The 12,342-nt window shown below is 47.8% G+C and overlaps 22 non-coding genes and 4 pseudogenes across 22 annotated transcripts; all 26 read right to left on the reverse strand.

Moving 5' to 3' along the window:
• Positions 1–143: 143 nt before the first annotated feature.
• Positions 144–262, reverse strand: LOC123414876. The gene has a single exon (XR_006614792.1). It is a non-coding gene; the product is annotated as a 5S ribosomal RNA (ribosomal RNA).
• A 333-nt stretch (positions 263–595) lies between these two features.
• LOC123414658 lies at positions 596–714 on the reverse strand. Its single transcript, XR_006614587.1, has one exon. It is a non-coding gene; the product is annotated as a 5S ribosomal RNA (ribosomal RNA).
• A 332-nt stretch (positions 715–1,046) lies between these two features.
• On the reverse strand, positions 1,047–1,164 carry LOC123414994. The gene has a single exon (XR_006614901.1). It is a non-coding gene; the product is annotated as a 5S ribosomal RNA (ribosomal RNA).
• Positions 1,165–1,497: 333 nt separating this feature from the next.
• Positions 1,498–1,616, reverse strand: LOC123414406. Its single transcript, XR_006614377.1, has one exon. It is a non-coding gene; the product is annotated as a 5S ribosomal RNA (ribosomal RNA).
• A 333-nt stretch (positions 1,617–1,949) lies between these two features.
• On the reverse strand, positions 1,950–2,068 carry LOC123414800. The gene has a single exon (XR_006614720.1). It is a non-coding gene; the product is annotated as a 5S ribosomal RNA (ribosomal RNA).
• A 333-nt stretch (positions 2,069–2,401) lies between these two features.
• On the reverse strand, positions 2,402–2,520 carry LOC123414682. Its single transcript, XR_006614610.1, has one exon. It is a non-coding gene; the product is annotated as a 5S ribosomal RNA (ribosomal RNA).
• Positions 2,521–2,853: 333 nt separating this feature from the next.
• Positions 2,854–2,972, reverse strand: LOC123414083. Its single transcript, XR_006614166.1, has one exon. It is a non-coding gene; the product is annotated as a 5S ribosomal RNA (ribosomal RNA).
• A 332-nt stretch (positions 2,973–3,304) lies between these two features.
• LOC123414279 lies at positions 3,305–3,423 on the reverse strand. The gene has a single exon (XR_006614281.1). It is a non-coding gene; the product is annotated as a 5S ribosomal RNA (ribosomal RNA).
• A 374-nt stretch (positions 3,424–3,797) lies between these two features.
• LOC123414227 lies at positions 3,798–3,920 on the reverse strand (annotated as a pseudogene).
• A 490-nt stretch (positions 3,921–4,410) lies between these two features.
• On the reverse strand, positions 4,411–4,529 carry LOC123414064. The gene has a single exon (XR_006614151.1). It is a non-coding gene; the product is annotated as a 5S ribosomal RNA (ribosomal RNA).
• A 374-nt stretch (positions 4,530–4,903) lies between these two features.
• LOC123414228 lies at positions 4,904–5,026 on the reverse strand (annotated as a pseudogene).
• A 331-nt stretch (positions 5,027–5,357) lies between these two features.
• Positions 5,358–5,476, reverse strand: LOC123414745. Its single transcript, XR_006614668.1, has one exon. It is a non-coding gene; the product is annotated as a 5S ribosomal RNA (ribosomal RNA).
• Positions 5,477–5,851: 375 nt separating this feature from the next.
• LOC123414246 lies at positions 5,852–5,974 on the reverse strand (annotated as a pseudogene).
• Positions 5,975–6,416: 442 nt separating this feature from the next.
• Positions 6,417–6,541, reverse strand: LOC123414260 (annotated as a pseudogene).
• A 34-nt stretch (positions 6,542–6,575) lies between these two features.
• LOC123414906 lies at positions 6,576–6,694 on the reverse strand. The gene has a single exon (XR_006614819.1). It is a non-coding gene; the product is annotated as a 5S ribosomal RNA (ribosomal RNA).
• A 332-nt stretch (positions 6,695–7,026) lies between these two features.
• On the reverse strand, positions 7,027–7,145 carry LOC123414199. Its single transcript, XR_006614267.1, has one exon. It is a non-coding gene; the product is annotated as a 5S ribosomal RNA (ribosomal RNA).
• A 333-nt stretch (positions 7,146–7,478) lies between these two features.
• Positions 7,479–7,597, reverse strand: LOC123413727. Its single transcript, XR_006613845.1, has one exon. It is a non-coding gene; the product is annotated as a 5S ribosomal RNA (ribosomal RNA).
• A 257-nt stretch (positions 7,598–7,854) lies between these two features.
• On the reverse strand, positions 7,855–7,973 carry LOC123414591. The gene has a single exon (XR_006614522.1). It is a non-coding gene; the product is annotated as a 5S ribosomal RNA (ribosomal RNA).
• Positions 7,974–8,305: 332 nt separating this feature from the next.
• On the reverse strand, positions 8,306–8,424 carry LOC123414200. The gene has a single exon (XR_006614268.1). It is a non-coding gene; the product is annotated as a 5S ribosomal RNA (ribosomal RNA).
• Positions 8,425–8,758: 334 nt separating this feature from the next.
• On the reverse strand, positions 8,759–8,877 carry LOC123414346. The gene has a single exon (XR_006614338.1). It is a non-coding gene; the product is annotated as a 5S ribosomal RNA (ribosomal RNA).
• A 332-nt stretch (positions 8,878–9,209) lies between these two features.
• On the reverse strand, positions 9,210–9,328 carry LOC123414668. Its single transcript, XR_006614597.1, has one exon. It is a non-coding gene; the product is annotated as a 5S ribosomal RNA (ribosomal RNA).
• Positions 9,329–9,659: 331 nt separating this feature from the next.
• Positions 9,660–9,778, reverse strand: LOC123414174. Its single transcript, XR_006614246.1, has one exon. It is a non-coding gene; the product is annotated as a 5S ribosomal RNA (ribosomal RNA).
• Positions 9,779–10,111: 333 nt separating this feature from the next.
• LOC123414109 lies at positions 10,112–10,230 on the reverse strand. The gene has a single exon (XR_006614189.1). It is a non-coding gene; the product is annotated as a 5S ribosomal RNA (ribosomal RNA).
• A 331-nt stretch (positions 10,231–10,561) lies between these two features.
• Positions 10,562–10,680, reverse strand: LOC123413934. The gene has a single exon (XR_006614037.1). It is a non-coding gene; the product is annotated as a 5S ribosomal RNA (ribosomal RNA).
• A 767-nt stretch (positions 10,681–11,447) lies between these two features.
• LOC123413694 lies at positions 11,448–11,566 on the reverse strand. Its single transcript, XR_006613815.1, has one exon. It is a non-coding gene; the product is annotated as a 5S ribosomal RNA (ribosomal RNA).
• Positions 11,567–11,899: 333 nt separating this feature from the next.
• On the reverse strand, positions 11,900–12,018 carry LOC123414949. The gene has a single exon (XR_006614859.1). It is a non-coding gene; the product is annotated as a 5S ribosomal RNA (ribosomal RNA).
• Between the last annotated feature and the right edge of the window lie 324 nt (positions 12,019–12,342).

Below are 12,342 nucleotides of genomic sequence, written 5' to 3' on the forward strand. Positions count from 1 at the left end.
CGTCAACAATGAGACGCAAGCTAAAACATATCACAAACTTCACAAATAAGAAAACTAGTAAACGTCAAAAATAAGAAAACGAGGTCATATATATCACGCTCCCGCGTCATCCTTGTCACGTGGCGCAAAAATATTTAAAAAGGGGCATGCAACACGAGGACTTCCCAGGAGGTCACCCATCCATGTACTACTCTCACCCAAGCCCGCTTAACTTCGGAGTTCTGATGGGATCCGGTGCTTTAGTGCTGGTATGATCGCATCCGACATGCAATTATCTATTTGTTCCTTATGCTTGCCCCTCCCGTGTCCATTGCCACATTTTCCTCGACAACGGAGACGAGTTTAACACAAGAATTTCACCGCTCCCTCTCTACCCCGACAACACGAGCACCGCCACGACCTCTGTGAGTTTTCCCACCGCGCTTAACACCCAACGACACCGCCCCTAGACACATCAACAATGAGACGCATGCTAAAACATATCACAAACGTCAAAATTAAGAAAACTAGTAAACGTCAAAAATAAGAAAACGACGTCATATAGATCACGCTCCCGCGTCATCCTTGTCACGTGGCGCAAAAATATTTAAAAAGGGGCATGCAACACGAGGACTTCCGAGGAGGTCACCCATCCTAGTACTACTCTCGCCCAAGCACGCTTAACTTCGGAGTTTTGATGGGATCCGGTGCTTTAGTGCTGGTATGATCGCATCCGACATGCAACTATCCATTTTTTCCTTGTGCTTGCCCTCCCGTGTCCATTGCCACATTTGCCTCGACAACGGAGACGAGTTTAACACAAGAATTTCACCGCTCCCTCTCTACCCCGACAACACGAGCACCGCCACGACCTCTGTGACTTTTCCCACCGAGCTTGACACCCAACGACGCCGCCCCTAGACACGTCAACAATGAGACGCAAGCTAAAACATATCGCAAACGTCAAAAATAAGAAAACTAGTAAACGTAAAAAATAAGAAAACGAGGTCATATAGATCACGCTCCCGCGTCATCCTTGTCACGTGGCGCAAAAATATTTAAAAAGGGGAATGCAACAAGAGGTATTCCCAGGAGGTCACCAACCTAGTACTACTCTCCCCCAAGCACGCTTAACTTCGGAGTTCTGATGGGATCCGGTGCTTTAGTGCTGGTATGTTCGCATCCGACATTCAACTATCTATTTGTTCCTTATGCTTGCCCCTCCCGTGTCCATTGCCACATTTGCCTCGACAACGGAGACGAGTTTAACACAAGAATTTTACGGCTCCCTCTCTACCCCGACAACACGAGCACCGCCACGACCTCTGTGACTTTTCCCACCGCGCTTGACACCCAACGACGCCGCCCCTAGACACGTCAACAATGAGACGCAAGCTAAAACATAACACAAACGTCAAAAATAAGAAAACTAGTAAACGTAAAAAATAAGAAAACGAGGTCATATAGATCACGCTCCCGCGTCATCCTTGTCACGTGGTGCAAAAATATTTAAAAAGGGGAATGCAACACGAGGATTTCCCAGGATGTCACCCATCCTAGTACTACTCTCGCCCAAGCACGCTTAACTTCGGAGTTCTGATGGGATCCGGTGCTTTAGTGCTGGTATGATCACATCCGATATTCAACTATCTATTTGTTCCTTATCCTGTCCCATCCCGTGTCCATTGCCACATTTGCCTCGACAACGGAGACGAGTTTAACACAAGAATTTCACCGCTCCCTCTCTACCCCGACAACACGAGCACCGCCACGACATCTGTGACTTTTCCCACCGCGCTTGACACCCAACGACACCGCCCCTAGACACATCAACAATGAGACACAAGCTAAAACATATCACAAACTTCAAAAATAAGAAAACTAGTAAACGTCAAAAATAAGAAAACGAGGTCATATATATCACGCTCCCGCGTCATCCTTGTCACGTGGCGCAAAAATATTTAAAAAGGGGAATGCAACAAGAGGACTTCCTAGGAGGTCACCCATCCTAGTACTACTCTCGCCCAAGCACGCTTAACTTCGGAGTTCTGATGGGATCCGGTGCTTTAGTGCTGGTACGATCACATCCGACATGCAACTATCTATTTGTTCCTTATGCTTGCCCCTCCCGTGTCCATTGCCACATTTGCCTCGACAACGGAGACGAGTTTAACACAAGAATTTCACCGCTCCCTCTCTACCCCGACAACACTAGCACCGCCACGACCTCTGTGACTTTTCCCACCGCGCTTGACACCCAACGACACCGCCCCTAGACACATCAACAATGAGACGCAAGCTAAAACATATCACAAACGTCAAAAATAAGAAAACTAGTAAACGTAAAAAATAAGAAAACGAGGTCATATAGATCACCATCCCACGTCATCCTTGTCACGTGGTGCAAAAATATTTAAAAAGGGGAATGCAACACAAGGAATTCCCAAGAGGTCACCCATCCTAGTACTACTCTCGCCCAAGCACGCTTAACTTTGGAGTTTTGATGGGATCCGGTGCTTTAGTGCTGGTATGATCGCATCCGACAAGCAACTATCCATTTTTTCCTTATGCTTGCCCTCCCGTGTCCATTGCCACATTTGCCTCGACAACGGAGACGAGTTTAACACAAGAATTTCACCGCTCCCTCTCTACCCCGACAACACGAGCACCACCACGACCTGTGTGACTTTTCCCACCGCGCTTGACACCCAACGACGCCGCCCCTAGACACGTCAACAATGAGACGCAAGCTAAAACATATCTCAAACGTCAAAAATAAGAAAACTAGTAAACGTCAAAAATAAGAAAACGAGGTCATATAGATCACGCTCCCGCGTCATTCTTGTCACGTGGCGCAAAAAATATTTAAAAAGGGGAATGCAACCAGAGGACTTCCCAGGAGGTCACCCATCCTAGTACTACTCTCGCCCAAGCACGCTTAACTTTCGAGTTTTGATGGGATCTGGTGCTTTAGTGCTGGTATGTTCGCATCCGACATTCTACTATCTATTTGTTCCTTATGCTTGCCCCTCCTGTGTCAATTGCCACATTTGCCTCGACAACGGAGACGAGTTTAACACAAGAATTTCACCGCGCCCTCTCTACCCCGACAACACGAGCACCGCCAGGACCTCTGTGACTTTTCCCACCGCGCTTGACACCCAACGACGCCGCCCCTAGACACATCAACAATGAGACGCAAGCTAAAACATATCACGAACGTCAAAAATAAGAAAACTAGTAAACGTTAAAAATAAAAAAGGAGGTCATATAGATCACGCTCCCGAGTCATCCTTGTCACGTGGCGCAAAAATATTTAAAAAGGGGAATGCAACACGAGGACTTCCCAAGAGGTCACCCATCCTAGTACTACTCTCGCCCAAGCACGCTTAACTTCGGAGTTCTGATGGGATCCGATGCTTTACTGCTGGTATGATCGCATCCGACATGCAACTATCCATTTTTTCCTTATGCTTGCCCTCCCGTGTCCATTGCCACATTTGCCTCGACAACGGAGACGAGTTTCACACAAGAATTTCACCGCTCCCTCTCTACCCCGACAACACGAGCACCGCCAGGACCTCTGTGACTTTTCCCACCGCGCTTGACACCCAACGACGCCGCCCCTAGACACATCAACAATGAGACGCAAGCTAAAACATATCACGAACGTCAAAAATAAGAAAACTAGTAAACGTTAAAAATAAAAATACAAGGTCATATAGATCACGCTCCCGCGTCATCCTTCTCACGTGGCGCAAATTTTTTTAAAAAGGGGCCGCCCCTAGACACATCAACAATGAGACGCAAGCTAAAACATATCACGAACGTCAAGGTCACTTCCCAAGAGGTCACCCATCCTAGTACTACTCTCGCCCAAGCACGCTTAACTTCGGAGTTCTAATGGGATCCGGTGCTTTACTGCTGGTATGATCGCATCCGACATGCAACTATCCATTTTTTCCTTATGCTTGCCCTCCCGTGTCCATTGCCACATTTGCCTCGACAACGGAGACGAGTTTAACACAAGAATTTCACCGCTCCCTCTCTACCCCGACAACACGAGCACCGCCAGGACCTCTGTGACTTTTCCCACCGCGCTTGACACCCAACGACGCCGCCCCTAGACACATCAACAATGAGACGCAAGCTAAAACATATCACGAACGTCAAAAATAAGAAAACTAGTAAACGTTAAAAATAAAAAAACGAGGTCATATAGATCACGCTCCCGCGTCATCCTTCTCACGTGGCGCAAATTTTTTTAAAAAGGGGCCGCCCCTAGACACATCAACAATGAGACGCAAGCTAAAACATATCACGAACGTCAAAAATAAGAAAACTAGTAAACGTTAAAAATAAAAAAACGAGGTCATATAGATCACGCTCCCGAGTCATCCTTGTCACGTGGCGCAAAAATATTTAAAAAGGGGAATGCAACACGAGGACTTCCCAAGAGGTCACCCATCCTAATACTACTCTCGCCCAAGTACGCTTAACTTTAGAGTTCTAATGGGATCCGGTGCTTTACTGCTGGTATGATCGTATCCGACATGCAACTATCCATTTTTTCCTTATGCTTGCCCTCCCGTGTCCATTGCCACATTTGCCTCGACAACGGAGACGAGTTTAACACAAGAATTTCACCGCTCCCTCTCTACCCCGACAACACGAGCACCGCGAGGACCTCTGTGACTTTTCCCAGCGCGCTTGACACCCAACGACGCCGCCCCTAGACACATCAACAATGAGACGCAAGCTAAAACATATCACGAACGTCAAAAATAAGAAAACTAGTAAACGTTAAAAATAAAAAAACGAGGTCATATAGATCACGCTCCCGCGTCATCCTTCTCACGTGGCGCAATTTTTTTTAAAAAGGGGCCGCCCCTAGACACATCAACAATGAGACGCAAGCTAAAACATATCACGAACGTCAAGGTCACTTCCCAAGAGGTCACCCATCCTAGTACTACTCTCGCCCAAGCACGCTTAACTTCGGAGTTCTAATGGGATCCGGTGCTTTACTGCTGGTATGATCGCATCCGACATGCAACTATCCATTTTTTCCTTATGCTTGCCCTCCCGTGTCCATTGCCACATTTGCCTCGACAACGGAGACGAGTTTAACACAAGAATTTCACCGCTCCCTCTCTACCCCGACAACACGAGCACCGCCAGGACCTCTGTGACTTTTCCCACCGCGCTTGACACCCAACGACGCCGCCCCTAGACACATCAACAATGAGACGCAAGCTAAAACATATCACGAACGTCAAAAATAAAAAAACTAGTAAACGTTAAAACTAAAAAAACGAGGTCATATAGATCACGCTCCCGCGTCATCCTTCTCACGTGGCGCAAATTTTTTTAACAAGGGAATGCAACACGAGGAATTCCCAAGAGGTTACCCATCCTAGTACTACTCTCGCCCAAGCACGCTTAACTTCGAAGTTCTAATGGGATCCGGTGCTTTACTGCTGGTATGATCGCATCCGACATGCAACTATCCATTTTTTCCTTATGCTTGCCCTCCCGTGTCCATTGCCACATTTGCCTCGACAACGGAGACGAGTTTAACACAAGAATTTCACCGCTCCCTCTCTACCCCGACAACACGAGCACCGCCAGGACCTCTGTGACTTTTCCCACCGCGCTTGACACCCAACGACGCCGCCCCTAGACACATCAACAATGAGACGCAAGCTAAAACATATCACGAACGTCAAAAATAAGAAAACTAGTAAACGTTAAAAATAAAAAAACGAGGTCATATAGATCACGCTCCCGCGTCATCCTTCTCACGTGGCGCAATTTTTTTTAAAAAGGGGGCCGCCCCTAGACACATCAACAATGAGACGCAAGCTAAAACATATCACGAACGTCAAGGTCACTTCCCAAGAGGTCACCCATCCTAGTACTACTCTCGCCCAAGCACGCTTAACTTCGGAGTTCTAATGGGATCCGGTGCTTTACTGCTCGTATGATCGCATCCGACATGCAACTATCCATTTTTTCCTTATGCTTGCCCTCCCGTGTCCATTGCCACATTTGCCTCGACAACGGAGACGAGTTTAACACAAGAATTTCACCGCTCCCTCTCTACCCCGACAACACGAGCACCGCCAGGACCTCTGTGACTTTTCCCACCGCGCTTGACACCCAACGACGCCGCCCCTAGACACATCAACAATGAGACGCAAGCTAAAACATATCATGAACGTCAAAAATAAAAAAACTAGTAAACGTTAAAACTAAAAAAACGAGGTCATATAGACGACGCCGCCCCTAGACACATCAACAATGAGACGCAAGCTAAAACATATCACGAACGTCAAAAATAAAAAAACTAGTAAACGTTAAAACTAAAAAAACGAGGTCATATAGATCACGCTCCCGCGTCATCCTTCTCACGTGGCGCAAATTTTTTTAAAAAGGGAATGCAACACGAGGAATTCCCAAGAGGTTACCCATCCTAGTACTACTCTCGCCCAAGCACGCTTAACTTCGGAGTTCTGATGGGATCCGGTGCTTTACTTTTCCCACCGCGCTTGACACCCAACGACGCCGCCCCTAGACACGTCTACAACGAGAGGGGAATGCAACAAGAGGACTTCCCAGGAGGTCACCCATCCTAGTACTACTCTCGCCCAAGCACGCTTAACTTCGGAGTTCTGATGGGATCCGGTGCTTCAGTGCTGCTATGTTCGCATCCGACATGCAACTATCTATTTATTCCTTATGCTTGCCCCTCCCGTGTCCATTGCCACATTTGCCTCGACAACGGAGAGGAGTTTAACACAAGAATTTAACGGCTGCCTCTCTACCCCGACAACACGAGCACCGCCACGACCTCTGTGACTTTTCCCACCGCGCTTGACACCCAATGACGCTGCCCCTAGACACGTCAACGAAGAGACGCAAGCCAAAACATATCACGAACGTCAACAATAAGAAAACTAGTAAGCATCAAAAATAAGAAAATGAGGTCATATAGATCACGTCCCGCGTCATCCTTGTCACGTGGCGCAAAAATATTTAAAAATGGGAATACAACAGGAGGACTTCCGAGAAGGTCACCCATCCTAGTACTACTCTCGCCCAAGCACGCTTAACTTCGGAGTTGTGATGGGATCCAATGCTTTAGTGCTAGTATGATCGCATCCGACATTCAACTATCTATTTGTTCCTTATGCTTGCCCCTCCCGTGTACATTGCCACATTTGCCTCGACAACGGAGACGAGTTTAACACAAGAATTTAACGGCTCCCTCTCTACCCCGACAACACGAGCACCGCCACGACCTGTGTGACTTTTCCCACCACGCTTGACACCCAACGACGCCGCCCCTAGACACGTCAACAATGAGACACAAGGTAAAACATATCACAAACGTCAAAAATAAGAAAACTAGTAAACGTCAAAAATAAGAAAACGAGGTCATATAGATCACGCTCCCGTGTCATCCTTGTCACGTGGCGCAAAAATATTTAAAAAGGGGAATGCAACACGAGGACTTCCCAGGAGGTCACCCATCCTAGTACTACTCTCGCCCAAGCACGCTTAACTTCGGGGTTCTGATGGGATCCGGTGCTTTAGTGCTGGTATGATCACATCCCACTTGCAACTATCTATTTGTTCCTTATGCTTGCCCCTCCCGTGTCCATTGCCACATTTGCCTTGACAACGGAGACGAGTTTAACACAAGGATTTCACCGCTCCCTCTCTACCCCAACAACACGAGCACCGCCACGACCTCTGTGACTTTTCCCACCGCGCTTGACACCCAACGACGCCGCCCCTAGACACGTCAACAACGAGAGGGGAATGCAACAAGAGGACTTCCCAGGAGGTCACCCATCCTAGTACTACTGGGGAATGCAACAAGAGGACTTCCCAGGAGGTCACCCATCCTAGTACTACTCTCGCCCAAGCACGCTTAACTTCGGAGTTCTGATGGGATCCGGTGCTTTAGTGCTGGTATGTTCGCATCCGACATGCAACTATCTATTTATTCCTTATGCTTGCCCCTCCCGTGTCCATTGCCACATTTGCCTCGACAACGGAGAGGAGTTTAACACAAGAATTTAACGGCTGCCTCTCTACCCCGACAACACGAGCACCGCCACGACCTCTGTGACTTTTCCCACCGCGCTTGACACCCAACGACGCTGCCCCTAGACACGTCAACGAAGAGACGCAAGCCAAAACATATCACGAACGTCAACAATAAGAAAACTAGTAAGCATCAAAAATAAGAAAACGAGGTCATATAGATCACGTCCCGCGTCATCCTTGTCACGTGGCGCAAAAATATTTAAAAATGGGAATACAACAGGAGGACTTCCGAGAAGGTCACCCATCCTAGTACTACTCTCGCCCAAGCACGCTTAACTTCGGAGTTGTGATGGGATCCAATGCTTTAGTGCTAGTATGATTGCATCCGACATTCAACTATCTATTTGTTCCTTATGCTTGCCCCTCCCGTGTACATTGCCACATTTGCCTCGACAACGGAGACGAGTTTAACACAAGAATTTAACGGCTCCCTCTCTACCCCGACAACACGAGCACCGCCACGACCTGTGTGACTTTTCCCACCACGCTTGACACCCAACGACGCCGCCCCTAGACACGTCAACAATGAGACGCAAGGTAAAACATATCACAAACGTCAAAAAATAAGAAAACTAGTAAACGTCAAAAATAAGAAAACGAGGTCATATAGATCACGCTCCCGTGTCATCCTTGTCACGTGGCGCAAAAATATTTAAAAAGGGGAATGCAACACGAGGACTTCCCAGGAGGTTACCCATCCTAGTACTACTCTCGCCCAAGCACACTTAACTTCGGGGTTCTGATGGGATCCGGTGCTTTAGTGCTGGTATGATCGCATCCCACTTGCAACTATCTATTTGTTCCTTATGCTTGCCCCTCCCGTGTCCATTGCCACATTTGCCTTGACAACGGAGACGAGTTTAACACAAGGATTTCACCGCTCCCTCTCTACCCCAACAACACGAGCACCGCCACGACCTGTGTGACTTTTCCCACCGCGCTTGACACCCAACGACGCCGCCCCTAGACACGTCAACAATGAGACGCAAGCTTAAACATATCGCAAATGTCAAAAATAAAAAACTAGTAAACGTCAAAAATAAGAAAACGAGGTCACATAGATCACGCTCCCGCGTCATCCTTGTCACGTGACACAAAAATATTTAAAAAGAGGAATGCAACACGAGGACTTCCCAAGAGGTCACCCATCCTGGTACTACTCTCGCCCAAGCACGCTTAACTTCGGTGTTCTGATGGGATCCGGTGCTTTAGTGCTGGTATGTTCGCATCCGACATGCAACTATCCATTTTTTCCTGATGCTTGCCCTCCCGTGTCCATTGCCACATTTGCCTCGACAACGGAGACAAGTTTAACACAAGAATTTCAACGCTCCCTCTCTACCCCGACAACACGAGCACCGCCACGACCTCTGTGACTCTTCCCACCGCGCTTGACACCCAACGACGCCGCCCCTAGACACGTCAACAATGAGACGCAAGCTAAAACATATCGCAAACGTCAAAAATAAGAAAACTAGTAAACGTCAAAAATAAGAAAACGAGGTCATATAGATCACGTTCCGCGTCATCCTTGTCACGTGGCGCAAAAATATTTAAAAAGGGGAATGCAACAAGAGGACTTCCCAAGAGGTCACCAATCCTAGTACTACTCTCGCTCAAGCACGCTTAACTTCAGAGTTTTGATGGGATCCGGTGCTTTAGTGCTGGTATGTTCGCATCCGACATGCAATTATCCATTTGTTCCTTATGCTTGCCTCTCCCGTGTCCGTTGCCACATTTGCCTCGACAACGGAGACGAGTTTAACACAAGAATTTCACCGCTCCCTCTCTACCCCGACAACACGAGTACCGCCAGGACCTCTGTGACTTTTCCCACCGTGCTTGACACCCAACGACGCCGCCCCTAGACACGTCAACAATGAGACGCAAGCTAAAACATATCGCAAACGTCAAAAATAAGAAAACTAGTAAACGTCAAAAATAAGAAAACGAGGTCATATAGATCACGCTCCCGCGTCATCCTTGTCACGTGGCGCAAAAATATTTAAAAAGGGGAATGCAACACGCGGACTTCCCAGGAGGTCACCCATCCTAGTACTACTCTCACCCAAGCACGCTTAACTTCATAGTTCTGATGGGATCCGATGTTTTAGTGCTCGTATGTTCGCATCCGACATGCAACTATCCATTTTTTCCTTATGCTTGCCCTCCCGTGTCCATTGCCACATTTGCCTCGACAACGGAGACGAGTTTAACACAAGAATTTCACCGCTCCCTCTCTATCCCGACAACACGAGCACCGCCACGACCTCTGTGACTCTTCCCACCGCGCTTGACACCCAACGACGCCGCCCCTAGACACGTCAACAATGAGACGCAAGCTAAAACATATCGCAAACGTCAAAAATAAGAAAACTAGTAAACGTCAAAAATAAGAAAACGAGGTCATATAGATCACGTTCCGCGTCATCCTTGTCACGTGGCGCAAAAATATTTAAAAAGGGGAATTCAACAAGAGGACTTCCCAAGAGGTCACCCATCCTAGTACTACTCTCGCTCAAGCACGCTTAACTTCGGAGTTCTGATGGGATCCGGTGCTTTAGTGCTGGTATGTTCGCATCCCACATGCAACTATCCATTTGTTCCTTATGCTTGCCCCTCCCGTGTCTATTGCCACATTTGCCTCGACAACGGAGACGAGTTTAACACAAGAATTTCACCGCTCCCTCTCTACCCCGACAACGCGAGCACCGCCAGGACCTCTGTGACTTTTCCCACCGCGCTTGACACCCAACGATGCCGCCCCTAGACACGTCAACAATGAGACGCAAGCTAAAACATATCGCAAACGTCAAAAATAAGAAAACTAGTAAATGTCAAAAATATGAAAACGAGGTCATATAGATCACGCTCCCGCGTCATCCTTGTCACGTGGCGCAAAAATATTTAAAAAGGGGAATGCAACACGAGGACTTCCCAGGAGGTCACCCATCCTAGTACTATTAACTACGGAGTTCTGATGGGATCCGGTGCTTTAGTGCTGGTATGATCGCATCAGACATGCAACTATCCATTTTTTCCTTATGCTTGCCCTCCCGTGTCCATTGCCACGTTTGCCTCGACAACGGAGACGAGTTTAACACAAGAATTTCACCGCTCCCTCTCTACCCCAACAACACGAGCACCGCCACGACCTCTGTGACTTTTCCCACCGCGCTTGACACCCAACGACGCCGCCCCTAGACACGTCAACAATGAGACGCAAGCTAAAACATATCGCAAATGTCAAAAATAAGAAAACTAGTAAACGTCAAAAATAAGAAAACTAGGTCATATAGATCACGCTCCCGCGTCATCCTTGTCACGTGACGCAAAAATATTTAAAAAGAGGAATGCAACACGAGGACTTCCCAGGAGGTCACCGATCTTGGTACTACTCTCGCCCAAGCACGCTTAACTTCGGAGTTCGGATGGGATCCGGTGCTTTAGTGCTCGTATGTTCGCATCCGACATGCAACTATCTATTTGTTCCTTATGCTTGCCCCTCCCGTGTCCATTGCCACATTTGCCTCGACAACGGAGACGAGTTTAACACAAGAATTTCACCGCTCCCTCTCTACCCCGACAACACGAGCACCGCCACGACCTCTGTGACTTTTCCCACCGCGCTTGACACCCAACGACGCCGCCCCTAGACACGTCAACAATGAGACGCAAGCTAAAACATATCGCAAACGTCAAAAATAAGAAAACTAGTAAACGTCAAAAATAAGAAAACGAGGTCATATAGATCACGCTCCCGCGTCATCCTTGTCACGTGGCGGAAAAATATTTAAAAAGAGGAATGCAACACGAGGACTTCCCAGGAGGTCACCCATCCTAGTACTACTCTCGCCCAAACACGCTTAACTTCGGAGTTCTGATGGGATCCGGTGCTTTAGTGCTGGTATGTTCGCATCCGACATGCAACTATCCATTTTTCCTTATGCTTGCCCTCCCGTGTCCATTGCCACATTTGCCTCGACAACGGAGACGAGTTTAACACAAGAATTTCACCGCTCCCTCTCTACCCCAACAACACGAGCACCGCCACGACCTCTATGACTCTTCCCACCGCGCTTGACACCCAACGACGCCGCCCCTAGACACGTAAACAATGAGACGCAAGCTAAAACATATCGCAAACGTCAAAAATAAGAAAACTAGTAAACGTCAAAAATAAGAAAACGAGGTCATATAGATCACGTTCCGCGTCATCCTTGTCACGTGGCGCAAAAATATTTA

The sequence above is a fragment of the Hordeum vulgare genome, chromosome 7H, assembly GCF_904849725.1.
Source record: "Hordeum vulgare subsp. vulgare chromosome 7H, MorexV3_pseudomolecules_assembly, whole genome shotgun sequence".
In the NCBI taxonomy this organism is placed as follows: domain Eukaryota; kingdom Viridiplantae; phylum Streptophyta; class Magnoliopsida; order Poales; family Poaceae; genus Hordeum; species Hordeum vulgare.